Source organism: Otolemur garnettii, unplaced genomic scaffold (assembly GCF_000181295.1).
Source record: "Otolemur garnettii isolate 467f Iridium unplaced genomic scaffold, OtoGar3 scaffold00228, whole genome shotgun sequence".
Lineage (NCBI taxonomy): Eukaryota > Metazoa > Chordata > Mammalia > Primates > Galagidae > Otolemur > Otolemur garnettii.
The window spans coordinates 164623-173795 of NW_003852623.1; positions in this window are offsets into that span (position 1 = coordinate 164623).

Consider the following 9173-nt stretch of genomic DNA (forward strand, 5'->3'; position numbering starts at 1 on the left):
ACATTAAACTCTGTGAAATACACTTAAATGAATTTCTAGATTCCAGTGAGTTCAACATCTAAATGCTTTGATACCTGCTTTGCAGTTTTTGGCCGGGGCTGGGTTTGAACCCGCCACCTCCAGCATACTGGGCCAGCACCCTACTCCTTTGAGCCACAGGCACTGCCCGATACCTGCCTTTTTTTAATGCTTCCACATTTGGCCCCCAGCAGAGCTTATGGGAGGACCTCTTAATAGCTCCTCCTACGAGCCCTTTTTATGCCCGAGTTTCTTTAACTGAAATTTCTGGGGAAAACTCTGGCCCCACAGCTTTTCCTGACACTTACATGAAACAGTACTCATGAACCAGGTTATCAGAGAGACAAGCTTACATGAGGCTCCTCGCTCGTGCTGACCCCCCCCCCAGGCTCTCTTTGCCCCCACTTCTCACTCTGAGGGGTCTGCATGTGTTGTTCCTGAGCAAACACGAGCTCCATTCTCTTTGAATACTTTCCGGATCATCTATGACTCTCCCGTCATTTTATATTTTGGTACTGACATCTTTACTAGCCTAGAGCTTGAGGTCAGAGCTATTGTGACTTGTTCATTCACAGATGACAGTTGTTTCAGAAGACAGGACTACATAATCAAAGGCGGTATCATCTCAGCCCAGTTAAAATGGCCTTCATCTAAAAGACCAGCGAGAGAGAGGCTGGTGAGGACGCAGAGAAGGAGAAATCCTTGTCTGGGTACTTGTTAGAGGGAATGAATTACCGCAGCCAGTCAGAAGAACAGCATGAAGGTTCCTGTAACAATTGAAAATAGAACGACTATGTGACCCACCAACCCCACTGCTGAGTATATATTCAAAAGAAAGGAAATTAGGGTATTGAAAATATATCTGCACCCCTATGTTTAATGAGGCACTGTTCACAGTAGCCAAGATTTGGAATCAACCTAAGCGTCCATCGATGGATCAATGGATTAAAAAATGTGGCACACACATAGTGTGGGAAATTATTCACTTATAGAAAGAAATGAAACAATGTAAACTAGGCCAAGCGCAGAAAGACAAATCTCACAGGTTCTTACTCACAGGGTGGGAGCTACAACTGAAACAATTGATCTCATAGAAAACAGACTGGAAGTTCCCAGAGGCTGGAAGGGGGACAGGGAGAAGGGTTAAAGTGAGCATGGTTAATAGGTGCAAAAACAGAGTTAATAAGCTATAGTGAGCAAGATCTAATATTTGATAGCCCAGGAAGACGTCGAAATAAGTTAAGGTGTACTCTCAAATAATGCACAGATTTGGAATGTTTCTTACACAAAGAATTGGTAAGGGCTTGAGGTGACGGACACCCCAGTGACCCTGATTTGATTATTACACACTGTGGGCCTGCATCAAAATATCACTGTACCCCATAAATATGTGTATACGCAACTATTATGTGTCTATAATAATTGAAAATAAAAAGTTTAAAAAATAACATAGACCTCCTGTAACCAGAATAGCCAAATTGGAGTGTCTGCTGGCCACTTATGTGCATGAGACCTTCTTGGTAAAGGCATTGAGTCTGTGCCTTTATTCCTTTAATGGTAACAAGTTGTGATCACGATAGTTATCTTTTACTCTATCGTGCTAACTACTACGGTTCCTAGCATCTGTGCATCTCACTTTTTCTATCATCTAATTTTATATTCAATCCAACGTTCTCATTTTGTGTGTTTTCCTGGGTGTGAGTTTGCAGTCACTCAGCTGTGCAACGTTTGCTTATAGCTTATGTCGTGTATACATGTGGTCTGAGGCTTTACGGCTTTGTGGGTGAGCCCACGCACACACATACACACATTTATCCTAGGAAATAACCTTACATGTGTAAACTGATTACACGTATTATAAAGTATTCTTACAATAATTAGATCACCACGAAGACAACCTAAATACCGAGGCGTACGCTTGGCATCTTAAGACTTGAGTGTGTCAAAGCATAACAGTGGCCAGCAGAGGGCAGAAGAGCCTAAGAAAACGGGACACACACTTGCTCTTAGCCTGAAGACCCTCTATTTGCGGGGCCTTTCCTGTTCATGCTACTTCTTGGGGTCTTAGAAACATCCTCAGAGAACCTGAGATCCAGTTCCGTTTGCGGGGGTCTCCTGTCTGCTTGTACTACACCACAGAGCCTGCACGATGGTCAGGAGTTCAACACACCTGGGTTTGAGCCCGGACATTTCCATGTACTGACATGTGGCCTAGCGTGAATTACTTAATGCCCTGAACCTCGGTTCCCCCTCGGTAAAGTGAGATTAGCACTAATGCGTACTTTGTCGCATTCTTTATAAAGTGTATATTATGAGAACTAAGCATAGCTGTCAGGTCAGTGATTTCCAACCGGGGTGCTGTGACACAGCAGTGTGCTGTGAAAAATTTTAAAGATCATTAATTAAATTATTTTTTAAAAAAGTTCAAAGCACAATAAGTGTATTCTTTTATTTCCCCACCAGGGTGTGCCAGCAAGGCCACGCTCTCCTGCAGCTGGGCTAGTTCATACCGTTCTTGTGAAAGGCAGGGCTCCTCTGATGGCCGACTCCACCTCAGCCTCCCCTTCTGACCTGACACTTTCTCCAAGGTGCTCTGTGGGCTGGTGCTGTCCCTGCCCAATCCGTCCTCCCTGCCTCCCCTCACGAGTGTCTACCCTTTACAGGGTCTCCAATAAATCTCTTGCACATGGAATCTTATCATGGTCCTCTGCTTCTCCGAGGACCTGGGCAATCTCCAAGGTGTGCTGAGATCTCCTAGGTAAAGTCAATGGAATGGTCACAGAGGGTGCTTGAGCTTAGCAGATAGGACTTCAGAGAACATGAAGTCCTTGTCAACCCATAGCAGTGGGAAGTCTGTACATGGAGCTCTCCTGCCTCTCCTAACGAAACTGTCAGCTTCTGAAAGTCTGACATCTGTATAAGTGTGTACACACACACAGTCATCCTCTGGAACATAGCTGTTTAATACATCTCCTGAGTGAAGAAGTGTCGATTCACAGTATCTGAAACAAACTTGCAAGCTTTTCAGCCCCCTTGCCTTGTTGGTGAAATCCCCTTTACCCGATTTACCGTGTCTACTCATCCTCAAAGCCCACCCTAAAGTCCATACCCAAAGAGTGTGCCAAAGGGGACTTCTCCTCCCACCGTCTACCCAGGGCTGTGTGGGTCCAGCCGAAGCCCCACATTTTACTCTGCACAGTGTACTTTTCAGGACACTTGTCTACATCTCACAGATGACTCCTAGGATCCATTTCCAAAGCAAATAGCAGGCTCCAGCTGGGAGTGGGGGAATAGTAGGCAGAGGGGAGAGGGAGGAGAGAGTCGTCACAACCAGGCTTCCTTTGATAAAGGGCATTAGATCAGGAGACCACCTGTGACCTACCGTAACAAGCTATCCGTGGCCAGGGAAGAGGCCTAGTATGCAAAGCACTGTTCAGACAAGGTCAGATGAGGCCAATCATGTTCTGTCAATCAGGAAATGGAAACAGAAAATAAAAGAGGGAGAGAGAGAGAGAGAAGTATGGAGTTGGCAGCAAGTTGGCAAGCAAAATGTCATCTGGTAGACAGTCACGAGGGCCACAGGTGTTCCGACATTATGTGAAAGCAGAATTTACGAGTACGAAGAAACCATGAAAACAGAAAGTCTGTTTAGTCAGAAATTTTAAAACGGTTAACTGGTTAATAACGTGGGTCCTGAAGTCAGGTGCCCGGGTCCAAATTCCAGGCCTCACTCTTGCTAGATTTGTGACCTTGCCAAGCAGTAACCGTCTCTGCTCCAATTTCCTCACCTATAAACAGAAGGGAAAAAAGAACAGCTTTCTCTCCGAGAACCCAGATTGGCTTATGCTAATCAACATTTCCTCTTCAGGTCGGCCGCAATTGACAGGGGACTAATGGGAGCCACTGCCCACTAGGGGAAGACAGTCGGGTTCTCGGGAAGATGAACTCCTCCTCCCCCACGGCGGAAAGTCCAGAGCGGCCGCAACAGCATTTCAACACCACAGGCAGAACCTGTGTCAGGAAGGAGCCAATGAAACAGAACAGGTTCACGGCAAGAATGGAGAACCCAGTCCTGTGTCAGGGTCCTGTGCACACACTTCTGTTGTCACATGAGCAAAGCAATGTTCTTATATGAAAGTGGCTTTCGTTCTTTCTTCTGCAAGCAGGAGCCTTTTAGTGGGTGTGGCTGGTTAGCACACCTCCGTAGGTCCCTACCCCAGCGGCTGTGTCCTAGCCTCTCTGTCTTCTCCTAATAGTCTTCTCTCTTCCCGTAGGTCCCTACCCCAGCGGCTGTGTCCTAGCCTCTCTGTCTTCTTCTAATAGCCTTCTCTCTTCCCGTAGAGGTCCCTACCCCAGCGGCTGTGTTCTAGCCTCTCTGTTTTCTTCTAATAGTCTTCTCTCTTCCCGTAGGTCCCTACCCCAGCGGCTGTGTTCTAGCCTCTCTGTATTCTTCTAATAGTCTTCTCTCTTCCCGTTTCCTCTTGGATATGTTTAATAAATCCTGTGATATTTAACAAACCCTGAGTAAACCTCTGTTCAGAGATGCCCCCCAGCCCATTCTGATGTGTGCTGACCCCTTCTCCCCACTGCATTAAGATAGACACACTGAAATACTCGTCTCTTAATTTCCAACAACAGTGGTTGCCAAACTGGGTGATCTATCAACATGAATTGAAGAATTTTTGTAAGAAACTTCAGGGTAGGACCAGCTTCACCTGCGTGTCACCTGGGCAATCATGCAGGGCCCCTGTGCGGAAGGGACTTGCATCTGCTTAATCCACGGCTGCCGTCATCTTGAAATACTTAATAATTTGTAACACTGGTCCCCTGTATTCATTTTACCCCAAGTGCTACAAATGGTGTGGTCAGCCCTATTCCTGTGTTCTGCACTCAGTATTCTGACTCAGAAGCCGTGTGGTCAGGCCTGGGAGTCAGCAGCACTTTTCCTACAATAACTCACACAAGGTCTAACACACAACACAACTTTGGAATTTCAATCTTTATCTGTTTAAATGAATAAAAAAGTTTAAATCGACTTGTCTCAATATGCGTGAGGGAAATATTTTCAATCTTGCGAGTGGATTTAGCCCTTGAAAATCCACATGGATTGATTTAGAGATTCTGGGAGTCAGAAGGGTGGTGAAGATCACCTTTCCACCTGGTTCTTCACTAGAGCCATATAAGGCTATTCATTCAAGTCACCTGAGGCAAGTCAATAATAATAATAATAATAATAATGATGCAACAAAACAAAACAAAAACAGAAGCCAATTCCCATTCCCAAGTTCAGCCCTGAGATGTTTGTATTCAATTAATCTGACCTGTGGTTTGGGGATCATCACTTTTTGAAAGCTCTTTAGAGGATTCCAGTGTGCAACCAAAATCCAATCACACTGAAGTAGGCTCACATCCTCATTCGAGGGTACGAGAACCTGGGAGATAAAGTGACTTATCCCAGGTCACACTGAGCACTGGGCCAGATCACAGTTAGTGTGAATCAGAACATATCTGTGGCCCTTCTGTTCCTTGTCCCTCCAGAGGCCTGTGACCAGGACTGGTCCCTGGTCCTCTTGGGTCCAGACTTCTGTACCCATCTAGTAAGTCTGATAAATATCAGGAGTGATTATGTTTTGTTTGCTACTCTCATCCTAAGGAAATTGTTAGAACATAATCACTTCCTACCATTAGACATTAAGACATACAGCATTTTAAACAGCAGATGAGAGTAAAGGCAATAAAGGCATTAATGCCTCCAAATGCCATATAAAATGATGTGCACGGAGAGGAGCCTGCCCTGCAGAAAGGCACCCCCGAGACCCTCTCTCGGTAAACACAGCCGAGCTAGGGCTCGCCCTGCACCAAGGTCTGTTTCTCCAGGTTTGGATTTAGTCTCAAGGTAGGTCAGGAAAGGTCAGGGCAAGTCTGTTCAGCTTCCCCAGTGGTCAAAGTCAGTCATCTGGACCTGGGAGGTCACAGGTGCGGCACTGAAGAAAAATCAAAACAAATAACTAGCAAGTCAGCTCCTTTGTCTTCTGGCCTTAACTATGTGAACGTACAGGAAGCCAGAAACAGAAAGATTAAGAGACAAGATTGCTGACCTTTTCTCGTACTTCTTACCAGGCTGTGTTACAGCTATTAGTTTACGCATCTTCTATTCTCACGGAAAGTCAACCGCCTCATAGTGAACAGCCCGAGTGTGTGCAGCGTAGGTGAGACACAGAAGGGGACCGGAAAATGCATGTCGGACTAACAGTAATATTCACCCACCTGTCTGCACAGGGCTGTTGTCTCTGTGTAATGACCTTACGTTTTCCTTTTGAACACTACGTAAATCTTTAATAAGCTTTATTTTTAGAGCAGTTTTAATTTCACAGCAAAATTGGGCAGAAGGTATTGAGAGTTCCCATGTGTCCCCTGCCCCACACATGCACAGCCTCTCCCATGATCAGCAGCCCCCGCCAGGGTGGGTCATTTGTTACACTCGACTAACCTGCCTTGATAACTTGTTATCATGCAAAGTCCACAGTTTGCACCAGGGCTCACGCTTGGAGTTGTGCATTCCATGGTTTTTGATAGATGGCCTGTGTCTGCACTGCTCTAAAAGTCCCCCGAGCTCCACCTACTTGTCTAATCCTCCTCCCTAACCTCTGATGCACACTGATTTTTTACTGTCTCCTGTTCTGTCTCCTTCAGAATGCCAACGAGTTGAATCACATGTTAATAGCGTGACCTGGTATCTGCGCGCCCCGTCTCAGACTGGGGGATTTCACCTACTGCTGTGCATTTAAGGTTCCTCTTTTTTTCCCGTGGCTATGACTATGGAATATTTTTTCATCTGTTTGTGTCATGTGTGATTTCTTTCATTAGCATTTTGAAGTTCTTCTTAAAGAGATCTTTCACGTGCTTGGTTAAGTATGTTCCTAGATATTTTATTGTTTTCACAGCTATTTGACTGGTTTTATTATATTTATTAGAAATTCTCCTGATTCGTGCATCCTGATTTTGTGACCTGCGATTTGGGGCCGGCGCCCTACCCTTTTGAGCCTCAGGCACCGCCCGTCAATTTATTTTCAATTCTAGGAATCTTTTGGAGGACTCTTTATCATATTCAGATACAAAATCATGCTCTTGGCAAATAGGGATAGTTTGACTTCCTCCTTTATTTATTTTATTTTTAATTTGGATGCTCTTTATTTTTTTTCTCTTTTCTGATTGCTCTGTCTAGGACCTCCAGTAATGTGCGAAATAGAAATGGTAACGGGGGCATCTTTGTCTCATTCTAGGTCTTAGAGGAAAATGTAAGACCTGAAAATATAAACATTCTATAGAAAAACATAGGAAAAGCTCTCCTAGATAAAGAATTTATGAATAAAACCCCAAAGACAAATACAACCACAGCAAAAATAAATCAATGGGACTTAATTAAAAGTTTCTGCATAGCAAGGGAAATAATCTACAAATCGAATAAACAACCTAGAGAATGGGAGAAAATATGCACAAACTATTCACATCCAACAAAGGACTGATGTCTAGAATCCGCAAAGAACTCAAACAAATCAGCAAGAAAAAAAACCCAGATAATCCCATTAAAAAGTTGTAAAAAGAAATGAACATAGTTCTTTCAAAAGAAGATATAAAATGGCCAAAAAAAGAAGAAAAAACGCTTGATAGCAACAATCATCAGGGAAATGCAAATTAAGACCCTACTGAGATAACGCCCCACTCCTATCAGAACGGTCATTATTAGAAAACGGTCATTATTATTAAAAAATAATAATAGATGTTGGCATGGATACAGTAAAAAAGAAACACTTTTACACTATTAGTGGGTAATTTAGCACAACCTCTAGGAAAAACAGTATCAAGCTTCCTCGAAGAACTAAAAGTAGACCTATTGTTCAATCCAGCAATCCCATTACTGTGTATCTACCCAAAGGAAAAGGAACCTTTACATGCAAAGGACGTCTGTGGACATGGTTTTCACCATTGCAACAATATGGAATCAGCTTAAGTGTCCATAAACTGATGAGTGGATAAAGAAAATGTGTTATATATGTACCGGAGAGCACTATTCAGCCATAAAAAGGAATGAAATAATGTTAATTGCAGCACTTTGCATGGAATTGAGACTGTCCTAGGTGAAGTATCTCAGGCGTGTAAAAGCAAGCGTCACGAGCTCTCACTAACAAGGGGGAGCTAAACAGGGGAAGCTAAACAACGGGCACACGTGGTCATAAAGGGGCACAAGGAACTTGGAAATGGAGAAGAGGGAGGGTGAAGACAGGCTGAGAAGAGGCTGAGGAATGAGAACCACCGTCAGGTACAATGGACGCTATTCTGGTGACCGACACTCTACAAGCCCTGATTTCAGCATTGCGTAATTTATCAATGTAATGAAAACACTTTTTCTTAACATTTTGAAATAAAAATTATACAAATGAATTGGAAAAAAACCCATCTGGTCATCTCAATAGACACGGAAAAAAATTCAGTAAAATCTGGCACCCATCATATGGTATAAACCATCAAAAACTCACAATAATAAAAGCTATGTGTGTCAAACACACAGCCAACATCATACCGAATGGAGTATGATGGAGACCAGAAAGCAGGGGTATAACATATTAAAGGTTCTTAAAGTTGGCTTGGCGGCTGTAGCTCAGTGAGTGGGGCACCAGCAAGTTCCACCCCGGCCCAAGGCCAGCTAGAGAACAATGACAACTGCAACAACAAAAAAACAGCCAAGCATTGTGGTGAGCACCTGTGGTCCCAGCTACTCAGAAGGCTGAGGCAAGAGAATTGCTTGAGCCCCAGGAGTTTGGGGTTGCTGTGAGCTGTGGTGCCACTGCACTCTACCCAGGGTGACATAGTGAGACTCTGTTTAAAAAAAAAAAAAAAGTTCCTAAAGTTAAAAAAAAAAAAAAAAGAATGCCCCCTGGGAGCTGAAACAAGACTCTTGATGCCCACTTCCTTCACTTCTGTTCGGGATAGTTCTGGACATCCTAGCTAGAGCAATCAGACAAGAGAAAGAAATAAAGGGCATCTAAATTGGGAAGGAGGAGTCAAACTACCTCTGTTTGCAGATGATATAATGGTATGTCTAGAAATCCTAAAATCTCCAAAAGACTTCTAGAGTTGATCAACAAACTCAGTAA